The following is a 12,498-nucleotide window of genomic DNA, read 5'->3' as shown; positions in this document are numbered from 1 at the left end:
GACAAGGAGAAATCAAGGAGAAAGAGACAGAAAAGCCAGCATTAGCCTCTTTTGATTTCATTTTCAACCTATCACGATCTTCCTAGATTTTCATTTTTTGCTGTGTTTCTTCTTCTCCCGACTTCCTGTTCTCAAATATCAATTATGCTTACCATGGTCTCAGATGATAGAGAGGAGGAACTCTGCTTTCAGAACACCCGAATTACTAGCTGTCCTCATCCAGCTGTGGGCACCTCCCCACTCTAACAATCCCTATGGCTCACACAAGCATTTCCCTGGTGTCCTGAGAACCTCCTAGTTCACATGGTGTTTCCTGCAAGTGATTTAAGTCCTTTGGCCTCATTCCTGGTGGATGAGCTTTCCTCCAGCTGAAAAGGAGAAGCTGAACGGATCCATACTATAGAGCCAGGTATAGATATGGCTGGGATTTGAACCCAGCCTCCTGCCCACAACCAGCGCTCACTCCATTATAACATAGGTCACCAGAGTTCCATGGTGGTTTCAATAATGTCGATTCATTCACAAGTGCTATATTTAATAACCTTGAGCTGTGGTTGGCACTGTGACACCCAAGCAATTTAGCCTAAGGGCCAGAGAGGTACTAGTACACTCAGGGGGATGAATAAAGAAGGGGCTGCAACAGGAGCACCTTAATTTCATGCTACGTTTTGCCACAAGGCTGTAGCACTAGTGAGTAGGGTAGCTCACAGCTCTTTAATCTATGTCCAAGAATGCCCAACCTGGGGCTGGGGATTTAGCTCAGTGGTTCTGGCGCCTGCCTCACAAGAATGCCCAACCTTTTGGTGAAAAGGAATTGTCTTGGGCTACTTACAAAACACATAATCTAATTAATGTGCATAAATATCAAAACTTTATTTTAATATGTTTTATTATAACCCTGAAACAAGATGACAAGCTGATGTTTAATAATTAAATAAGAACAATGAATGTCTGCTCAATAGCAATAAATACCTGTCTTCGCAGGGGTACACATACTTGTAGAGAGGTGAAATACTACCACTGCTCATGGCTGCATTTTACTCACCAGGCTGCACAAGCACATTAACATTTCATGCACAGGGGCTCTATCCACTTGGCTGTGCACAGTAAGTAGAATTCACATTGCTCTGATCCCTCCCTCCACAATGCTCTACTGTTGCCTACACAATCTACACTCGAGCACTGCACAATCAAGTCATGAAAAATATCATTAAAAATCACATAATAATGTCAGAAGTTTACAATGTTGTGGGGCTGCATTATTAGCTCTCCTGGACTGCAGGTTGGACAAGCCCCATATGGCCCATTATGCATAAGATACACAAGAAAAGCAATCATGCTAGCTTGCTAATCTCCCTATTCCTCATGACCTAGCTCCCTTCTTGGTACATGGGAAGCACACTGAATAGATGACTGATTAATGCTTCCACATACAATACTCCGTTAAATTTGAACCTTGAAGAGCATGAAGCCAATATGTTGTATGGTTCATTTAATATACTTAACAATCAACATTTACTAAGCATCTACTATGTGCAAAGACGTATTCTGGAAAACGAAGATGGCTAAGAGAGTTCATGACCCCAGAGATGTACCTGATGCAATGAAACAAAAAATAAATTTTATGTCTCTGGAGGAATAATAAATACGTTCATTCTATCCCATTTAAAACAAAAGAATACACGTGTACAAACAAATACACACACAAGATGCAAAGTGATGATGGAAAATTACATTTTAAAAAATCAAATATAGTGTTCTTACCAAGAATTCTGATCACAATTCTTTTCACTCATTTGCCTCTCCCTGAAAAGTTCGATCTGGATCAGGCTCCACTGATTTCTTAATGATCTTTAATAAATCGGAAAAGACTCTTTCAAGTACACTGTAAGGATATTTCGTACAACAGAAGTCAGCCCAAACTTTCGCAGTCATTTAACAAAGTATGTGATGAGCACTACTACTTCTTCCTACACTATGAATACCTTCTCTCACTTATCCCTTTCTTCAAAACTACTTGATAGCCAGTTGCTGGACAGATGTCAAGCACTGTGCTGGGTGCTGAATGAGACAAGGCTCCTTGCTACCTAAGAGCTCAGGCCTCTTGGGGAAGAAATTTAAACCAATAAATTAAATTTGAGCAAATGCAGTTGGAATAAAAACAAGAGAGCAATGAAGTCTTCCAGAGGACTTGGAGAAAACAGAAGAGGTCTTGAAAGACGAGTTAAAGTTGTCCAGGTGAAGAAGATAGGAAAAATGCAACCCCATTGTACAAAACAGCGTTTCCAAACCCTGATTAGTGAAAGCCACCGACATGCTCCGGAAATGGCCAGCGCATGGATGGTGCTCAGGCAGAACGGCATGTGGGACTGGGGAGAGAGATGCAGACGGAGAAAGTGGAAGGTCTCCGAAATCACAAAGCACCATCCAAGAGCCCACTGGGCTATTAAGTGTGCTCTGGGAGAGCGTAGACACTGCCTGGGCTCTGCACTCAGGATCAACCACCCTTTCACTCTGCAGCCTTTTTTATTGTGCTTTGTTTTTTCATTTTGGTCTTAAATTTATTTTTTCAGTTGACAAGCAAGACAACTTTTACACATTTCTGCTGCACACACGTGATGGAAAGGCTCAAACTATTCTCTTACTGTGGACCTAGAGTGAGCTGCCCTTGACCTCATTCTCTATTGCAAAGGGGGATAATCAGAGCACTTACGTGATAGGGTTGTGGTAACTATTAAATGAGCACATAGAATAATATTTGATTCTGCATTATTTGCAACAATGATCTCTCCATTGCAGTCATTACTGCTGGTGATTTGTTAAAAGAATATTTGGTTCAAGCATAGGAATTTGATGGAGACAATTCAGGAACTGCTCATAACCAGTGATTATACTTACAATCAAAGAAATAGACCAGAGTTCAGCACACTATGGCCAAAGGGACAAATCGGGCTCTGTGCCTATTTTTAGAAACCAAGTTTTATGGGAACATATGTGCATATTATCAACTGCTGCTTTTGGGTTGTCTAAGCAGAGCTGAGGTGCAACAGAGACCATGTGATCCTACTGACCAAAAATATTTACTATCTGGTCCTTTCCCGAAAGTTTGCTGACCCCTGAGATAGATGCCTAACTGACAGCAAGATACATACGTGACATACTGAGACACATACATGTGTATCTAGACTCCAGAATCTTGATTCAAAACTTTCCTCATTAACCTTTTCTGGTTTTGGTCATTACTTTAGACTAGTAGTTCTCAGTGTAGCATTGCAACGTAACTGTTTATGTGAATGGGTCTTATCTGTCAACTTTTATCAGTTGTGGTACAAAGAAAGAACAAGGTCAAAACCATTACATTAGATCTTACCACACTAGTAGAGCTAACACAGGTAGTTTATTCAAAGCAATCTTTTCCTAACATAGATTGAATTACATTCCCCTTCTTCTATCAGACCCATCAGGCATTGCGCTGAAAAGACAAACTGCTGAAGGCAGAGAGCTTGGAGAAGCATTTGCCTTCCAATGGCAACACAGGAGTACATTAGCCTCTCCTCTCGAAGCACAAAACAGCCTTTGTGGTTGTCTGAAATACAAGAGATCTCAATCGCTGCTCACTGAACCTTAAACCTTGACAAAATAGGTTCCTTTCAGGTCCTGAACTAGCTTCAGATTTATCTTTTCCTTAAGGAACTGTAAGAGTTACTAAGCTGGACTCACTTCGTTCCTTTTGTTATAAGAGAATTAGGCGCTCACACAGAAAGAAATCCTTTGCAATGAGCCTTCTCCGCAGATGCCTCTGGAAAATACTGGCTTGACCATGTTTTTTAAGCAGTATGATCTAAAACAGTTTCTGTGAATTCTATTTTAAGAGAGGGGTTCCATGTCCATAAAAGCTCAAAACACTGAGTTAAAAAGTGTTAAATATATTTCCTTCTGGCAGAATTCTGTGGAACCTTTAGTTTGTGCATTGATTTCCAAACATATTTGAAACCTAGAGTTTCCCAAACTTATTTGGCCAAAGAAAGCATTTCTGGGTCTGAGTTTCCTTGAACTATGTGGCTTGGGAAATAATAGTTTTTAGACTGTTCAAGTGTTACCTGAGAAATGCAACCTATTTTACATAATCTCTTAGAAAGTATCCACAGTCAGCTATTTTGTGTCCTAAAGCCTCCCGTTAACCAACCCCAAGATTGACTGGCATCTCACCCAGCATGCTGGTAACACGCATTACCCCAAATCACCAACCTCCCATCACCACCTCACCCATCTGCCCATCAGAAGCCAGGACAGCCAGCGTGCAGTCATGCAGCCTAGCTGACTGTTGATATCAATGGTCTGCAACTCGGGGCGAAGCCCTTTAAATCCCATCTTGTTTGCCCCAACAGCCCTTCTGTGTCTTCAGCTTGCTACTTTGGCTCTCTTGCCTCCGTGTTATCTGCCAGTGAGATAGGATACTTTGTCCCTTTTCCGCCCAACACCCAAAATGACTTCCATATGACCGAATTAAGTTAGCAAAGACACGAGATGCTGACTGCTTTCCATTTCTGCATTTGCTCGTCATGGAGCACTCTTTTTCACAGGCAAGGAGAGGGCTCCAGTGAAAGAGGCAAGGCCAATGCGCTTAGGATGCTTCCAGTCTCAGGGAGGTGGCCAACGTGCACAGGAGTCTCGACAACACGGGGCCCATGGGTGCCATGGAATACGAGGAGAGCCACTCAGGCTGATGGCCAGCATCCAGGGCCAGGGATGGGGCACTGATGAACGAGGGGAATTTGGCAGGCAGGGAGGTGAGCAGGGAGACAACGGAGACGTGCTGGGAAATGGACTGTAAAATGACGCCAGGACACAGCTATGTTATCTGTGTTGGAAACTTTGTTGAGAAGCGTTCAGTATCTCCTGTATCATCTCACAAACCTCTCCTTATCTAGAAATGGTTCATTCCACTTCTATCATTTGATTTTGGAATTGATAATAAATGTTATTTGCTTCCTTCCTTTTTAAATTAAGTGTTTGTCCACTTTTTATATATGTAAAGATCACATTCATCGTAGGGAATTTGTACCTCTACATAATATATCTTGGTTCTTCTTTCCTTCCCTACTCCATTCCCTTCAACCTTTCTTCCCTTCCTTATTTACAAAAGCTTTGTTTCCACTTTTTCTTTCTATTCTCTTTCTTCCCCTTTCTCTTCCTTATCATCTAAAAACACAACACAAAGCTGGGTGTGGTGGCACACAACTATAATCCCAAAATTCTGGGAGGCTGAGACAGTGAGACCACAAGTTTGAGCCCACTGTGGGCAACTTAGTGATTTAGCAAGGCCCTGCCTCAAAATAAAAAAAAAAAAACTAAGATTTTAAAAAGGGCTGTGATTGTTGCTCAGTGCAAAGTCCCTGGGTTCAATCCTCAGTTTCAGAAAAGAAAGAAAGAAAAAGAAAAAAACCCCACAACCAAAACCCCTGCCACGTTAACAACGCAAGGTCCAGCTCCCCCAGCCCATGCTATGCAGCCTCTAAAGGACTTCACAGTGTCATGTGTGCTTCTACTGTCTAAAAGTCTGGTGATGCTGGCTCTGGGCTCGGGGACCATGCTGAGGCTTCACAAAGCTCCCTGGGTTTTGTCCCATTCCTCCCAGGGTGCCCAATTACGCTGCATTTTCTGTGTGGCCTTTCCCTCCTTTGAACATTGATTTGAAGGCTGGGATGGGGCCTGAATGTATGTATGCTCTTCTGAGACTGAAGTCCTCCCTCAGAGCAAATGCAGTCTGACTCCTGGCCAGGCTTTTGTTTATAAATGGGCTTTTCACAGTTTCCCCTCCAATTCAGTCCCTAGTTGGAGCTCGAAATGATTAAAGATGCTTCCAGGAGCCAGACTCGAGGAATCTCTTGTCTTCTTTTTTGCTGGATGCTGACATCACTTCCGCCACACAGAGCACAATGTGAGTGATGGCTTTTTAGTGTACACGTCTGTCTTTTGAGGGGGTAAGGAGAAATCTGTGGCCAGAGACTATATCTTACTCTTCTTTTTCTTCTAAGCACTGTGCACAGCACCGAGCATACACTGGGTGCACAGTGATAACATGATGGATGGACAGATGGACAGATGATGGGTGGATGGATGGAAGCATAGATACATGGATGGATGGCACAGTTTTCTAATCTCACACTGGGATTGCCCTAATTAAACATAATTTTAATATTAATTCAAATCCATGATTCTAGGCTTGTATCATTTCTTAAAATAAATTAGAACACTGACAGGCATATTTACTTTACTAATGTGGATATGCTTCAGAAGGTAGGCCAACAGGGAGAAGTTAGTATTCTGAACAGTGTATATAGGATCCAAACACCTCTCTTCAGCTCCCTAGTTCAGCAAACAGTACTAGGTATCAGAATCCTATCTATATATCCCTGCATGTTGAAGGTAAAAAGTTCTCATTTTACAGATAAGAAAATCAAGGCTGAGAAAAGCAAAGTGGCTTGCCCAATATCATATTGCTAGTGAGCTGCATGCACTGGACTCAATTTATTGTTGCTTTCCAAGGAAGGTGGTTGGTATTTATTGTAGAAAAATAACATGCATCAGTCCAAGCCATAGCAGACCTAATGGACTCAATGACTTCTAAGATTCCTGCCTCGTAATGAAGACCCAGTATGTCTAAGAACTGGCAGCCAGAGCTGGATGGTATGCGACAGTTGCTGTAAGTGAGCAGTGCTAGATCATAACAGCCCATCCCACCATCTAGAGTGTGGTACTCACTGATTGGATGGTTGCCTGTGCCTGCACCCAAACTGAAACTGTGAGCCGTTTCCAAAGGGTTAGGCAATCAGAGGGCCTTTGAAATTATCATTTAGTGTCTTTCCCACCTGTTGTAGCACTGGTGTCTGACAGCTCCAGGGCTTATCTGCGTGAGCACTCACCCCAGATATGAATGCTGGAGATGTGAAAGACCACTGCCGAGGATCTGCAAGAGCATGCAAAGAGGAACAGTGCATCATTGGTACTGGAGCATTTATTTTTCAGGTCAATTTTTAAGACCTGAGGTGAGAGAATGGTAAAAGCAATGGGCTCCATCCGTGAAGCTGTTCCTATCTAAATACTCCCCACATTCATTGCTTGACACATAGTAGGCACTTATTCCAGTGGCTGAATGAACAAAGGCTATGAAAGGTCCCCTGATCTGCCCATGAACCCCCAGCACACAGCCATGTCAGAGGTCCTCTCGGCTCCTAGACTATGCCAGACTGGCGTGGCATACCAATAAAGAGATGATTCAGGTAGCTCATGCCAACATCAGTCTTTTTATTTTAACAAGCCAAAAGAGTGATTTTCACTTTGTCTCCGGTTAATGTCAACATCTCACATTGCTCCATGGTGGCCTCCCAAGTGCAGGTCCTAACTTATCTGATGTGGCCTGCACTGTTTATTGGAGATACTTCTCACACAAACCTTCTGCATGTCCATTTCGTAATGCTGAGGGAAGAGAAGCAATCATAGCCACTGTGCCCACCTAGACACATTACATCATTCACACAGTGCAATCACGAAATGGGATTTATTTAGTCTCAGGCACTGACACTGATGCAGCTCAAACTTAATTTTCTAGAGGACAGCTCCAGTCTCATTGATGTGGGGAGATATATGCACATTGTCTTGCCTTGCACACTGGCTCTCCCAGAGGCCACACAAAAACAATCTCTCAACATCAAAATACCAGTGACGATGGTGGAGGCACTCTTTGCTTTTTAAAAAGCACTGGAATAACCTTACCACCAAAAAGGCCACATCTGACATGATGGGATGTAATACAGCACAGTCCAGCCATGAGGTGCTAAATAATCAGAAATGTATAAAAGGATTCCATTAGAGGCATGAAATGATTTATCTCTCCACTCAACTGCAAAAATTTGGCATGTCATATACATTAAAATGAAATCCCCCAGAAAAACTACTGAATATGGTGGAAGTACCTAAGCAATGTCACCACAACTATAGAGAAGTCCCATTTTAGGTATATTTGTATCTGGTTTTAGCTTTGTCTTACTCTGTTAAGGCCTTGAAAATGTAAAGTAGCTTTTCATATGGTTACCAAATATTTACCGAGTGTTTAATTCAACATACTTTTGATAAATGGAAAAACACATATGAAAAGACCCCTACACACAAGAAGTTCATAGCCTGATGGGAAAGATGAGACACAGAAAAATGCCCACTCTGATAGCAGAAGAGAAAAGAGCCTTGGTCGGGGAAACTAAGATGGCTTCTGAGAAGCTGGCTGTACGCATGTGACCCGAGCTACATGCTGGTCATGGGACCTTACTGCAGGGGGATGAGCAAAACATCAGCGTGCGCATAAAGCCACAGAGCATCACAGTGGGTAGGAATCTTGGAGATCATGCATTTATATCCTTCTTCTTCAGCTGAGAGTATGTAGGTACTGAGACAGCAACTAAGAAGCTTAAGGACAAAAATCTTTGGACCAGCCTGAGAATGGAATCTGTATATTCTCTCCTGGCCTAGTTCTCTCTGCTACACGGCCCATCAGTGCTTTATTTCTTTTACTTGCACAGAGGTAACTCAATCCAGCCTGGATGACTCCAAAGAAGTGATGGCAGAGACTTGCTTAGACTGAGGTCCATTACCAAGATCCTTTTCAAATATGGAGAACCCGCCCGTGATCCCACTAAAAATCAAATAACACTGAAAACAGAGCGGTGTTCTTGACATTGTAATACTGACATTATACAACAGTGACTGATTAGTTAAAAGGTGATAATAGATCGGCACTCTGGCCACAAGGAAAATGAAATAAAAAAACAGAGCAAGATAAAAACAACAACCCCTAACCTCACTATATAGTAGATGCTTGGGGAAGAAATGAACTGATACTTGGGAGATCAATCTCATCTTGTGTTTGAGAAACATTAATTTGCTGATGCTTTATGCTGAAGACTTTAAAGGAAAACTGGCACAAATGGTGCCACAAAATTTCAACCTCTCTTAGAGGCTGAGCATGAACAGTAAAAAAAAAACAAAAAAACTGCTTTAGTCACCGTATTTATTATGCAAAGGGCTGAATCAAAAATTGGAATATTAATAAAATATTTTCTGCATGGGCTTTGCTGATTAAATAAATAGCTTCACGCTTTCATGATGATCTGATATGATACAGTCACGTTTAAGGGCAGTGGGTCCCTTTCTTTAATTACTAGAAGGGGTAGTTTAATTACACCCGTAAGTCCCAAGCTGCTGTCCTACACCAGCAGGGAAGTGAAGTGCCACTCTCTGTCTGATTCCTAGATTATACAGAGTCTGACATGGAAATCCTATCAGCTTTCATTCAGATACAGTTCTTTTAAGGAGGGGCTTAGGCAATCTATCTTCTGCTTTATTCATGAAGAAAAATAATCACAATAGATTCATCGATTTACTTACATTGTTAACTCTCGGGGGCACAGTTACTTACTCCCTAGAGAGGAGGAATTAGCTTGGGAGTATACTGCCACAAACACAGACAAAGACCAGACAGAATGTAAACACCACATCTCTGATGACTGCAAGACGCATCTGAATAAGTGACAGTCCCACTAAATGACAGAAGCCTATGTGAATTGACAGCAATATACAGGACAGAAACTTCTACTGCTTTCCTTCATCTCCACCGCCCACCCAACAAACTAGCTTTCCTAAGAAGAGAACTGGAGGAAGGAACCAAGATTGCTTTGAAGATACAGGTGAGATTATTAAAACTGTGTTGTCCTGCCTGAAGCAGAGGGGACTACACATCAATGAAGTGTCCTGTGCCTGCCAGGCTGCCAGGGTACCAGGTCCACACTGATTCTCCTGGGCAGGATTATCCTCTTATCCCAACTGCAGTCCATGCAGCTTGGTGGTGCTGTCTGACCCTCTGGCTGCAGAAGTTGCACTGAGGTGCACCCCTGGCCAGTGAGTACAAATTCTACCCACTTAATCCCAGCCACACAAACTGGTTCAGGAGTGAGAACAAGTCCACTGAGATCCAACCCTATGCTGTTTCGCGGGCCTACAGCAAAACCCTCTCTCTTGCTGTGGTTGTTTAGCTAGGGCACTAGAAGCCTGGATTGTGGCCTTGGGGTCAGGCTGCCTACAGAACAGCACAGAGAAAGTAAAGCTGATACGTGAAAACTGAACTGCTGGGGCCTTGACTGCAGCCATCGCAGCAGCTAAACTACACCTAGACGTGGTCACAGGAGCCAGAAATTCCCTTTGAGACTGAAATCAGACACAGATAGATAGTTTTTCATGAACAGCCTGAAAGGTTTTCATATAAGTTAACATTCCAAATTCAGATTTCTAATTTCACATGGGAAGAGGTATGTGAGGCACCTTCTACTCACCTTCTGTCAAAAATTAAAAGAATGTAATAAAAGGTAAAATGCAGGATCTTCAGACTCTACCTAGACTTAAAAGAAAACAGCAAAAGAGAAAAACTAAACATCTGATAATGTGTCTATATAAACCCAAAACCTCAGCCTAGTGCACTGTACTCTTTGAACAATAGAAGGCCAGGCTGTTCAAGATAGAAGCCATTAGCCAATGGGGTTATTTAAACTAAATTATATGCAAATAATTTTTTTAAAGTTTCAGTTTCTCAGTCACACTAGCTGTTTTAAATGTTGAACAGCCACCTGTGGCTGGTGGCTGCTATACTGGACATCATGGATACAGATCGCCTCTTCACTGCCAGCAGTTCCAATGACAAATGCTGGTCATAACTGCCTACACCACGTGAAAAATGTAATCACTACACTAACCAGAAAAGCAAGCCATAACAAGATCACTGGGTGAAGATGTTAGTCACTGTTAAGACATTCATCAGAGCATTATTTTTCATAAAAAAGTATAAAAGGAGAGGTTAAATGATGATACACTTACTACATATTCTATACTCATTTATCGGACATTTAAAGAGGGGTTAATTACAAAGCAGAGATGAGAATATAATAAGGTTTTTTGAACAAGAAAGCATGAACTCCAAAAAGTAAAACATTTATAGCAAAAATAGAAAAATTAATCATGATAGTTTATTTTTTGAATATTTTCTAGGTGCCAAGCAATGTGCTAAATTCTAAAATGCACTATCTGCTGTAATAATCAAAATAGCACATAAATATATAATATCTTTATTTCCATTTCACAGATGAGAAAACTAAGATTCAGATTAAGTAAGTGGAGGATCAGGACAGAAACTCATCCTGGTCTCACCTCAAACTTGAGCCTTTTTATCCCTACTGTTCAAAATATGAAACAGTGATTGCCTTTGGGTAGAAATCTATGTGGGTCTACCCCTCTTTTATACTTTCTAGTGTTTTCCAAATTGAACAAACGTGACAGGGTTTTATTTTAAAAATTCTGAAAGGCAAAGACATTCCACTTGCCTACAGCCACTACACGGTTAAAAAGAGGCTGCTGTGTACCATGGATCCTTGCTTAAAACGGGTTAATTATGAGCAGTAGGAGCTTTCATATTCTGCTGCAGCTTCTGTTCAAATCTAATTTCTCAAAGTATATTGCTAGACGCTAATGAAAACCCAAAGAGACACACGCATTCAGGAGATGTATAGCCAATGAATTTTCTGTTGTTTTTATACTGAACAACTTTTTTATTTCCTAACATTTTTATGCCAGCTATGAAAAAGATAAATAAATATTTATGACATTCACTCAATTCCACAGTAACTACTAAGTTGCTCTCGTTCTCACTCTGGATTGAAATGTGCATATTTCAGGGGCTGGGAGTGGCAACGCTAAATGAAAGCCAGGGAGCACTATCTTACAGACCCTTACCCTGCTCATCTGGCTCCCTCCCAAGGGTTGCCCTCCTCAGCTGTACACATGGGCTTAATTAAGGCAGCTGTGGACTTAGACAGATAGCAACATCAGCGCTGCCCAGGACACTGCGAAGAAAACACTGGGATTACCGTGGACCTGGTCTACTGAAGCTTTTACCATGTATCATAACTGTGTGATGAGAGAGGGTCAAACAAGGTGATTGAGGACATACAAACAAATGAGGACCAATTTGTGCCATTTAACTATCTTGCAGGTGCTTTGTCCTTTGCCAAAGCAGGCCCAATTTATCCCTGGTGCACTGACCAAATATCCCTGGTATATTGACAGGCTATGCAGAATATACCAAGTTTGTTTTTTTTTCCCTTGTAATGGATAGAGAAGTAGCATTATCTCCCATCATCCTCACTGGCATCTTCATCATCATTGCCCACGGCACCCCCAGCTCCATTCTACAGACCCAGTCCATGCAGCCGGAGTGCCTGGAAGCCAGTGGCCAAGCATGGGCCGTTTTGTCCACTTGAAGGAGGAAGAAGATCAAAATCCTGAGCATAGTTATTATTCTCTCTGCTTCACCCATTTCTTCATGCTCTCTCAATTTAAAGACAAAATGAAATAATCTGAAATAATCATTAAGGTGAAGTACAAGACAGAGTTGTCATC

The 12,498-nt window shown here is 41.9% G+C and overlaps 1 protein-coding gene across 14 annotated transcripts in view; it reads right to left on the bottom strand.

The window, feature by feature from the left end:
- The window catches only part of Dab1 (DAB adaptor protein 1), a 1,105,478-nt gene that overhangs the window by 369,335 nt on the left and 723,645 nt on the right, over window positions 1-12,498 (bottom strand). The window contains exon 4 of one of the 14 annotated variants that reach the window (XM_087214667.1): window positions 1,765-1,851. The exons of 12 other annotated variants lie outside the window; for them this stretch is intronic. The gene's annotated coding sequence lies outside the window, so the exon portion shown is untranslated. Of the gene's footprint in view, window positions 1-1,764; window positions 11,051-12,498 lie in introns of those variants that run through there. One more of the 14 variants, XM_087214670.1, reaches the window with a different exon arrangement.

This window comes from Heterocephalus glaber, unplaced genomic scaffold, assembly GCF_053883595.1.
Source record: "Heterocephalus glaber isolate CG9 unplaced genomic scaffold, H.glaber_assembly_v1.0 deba00001447, whole genome shotgun sequence".
Classification (NCBI taxonomy): domain Eukaryota; kingdom Metazoa; phylum Chordata; class Mammalia; order Rodentia; family Bathyergidae; genus Heterocephalus; species Heterocephalus glaber.
This window is presented reverse-complemented; position numbering and strand designations above follow the sequence as displayed.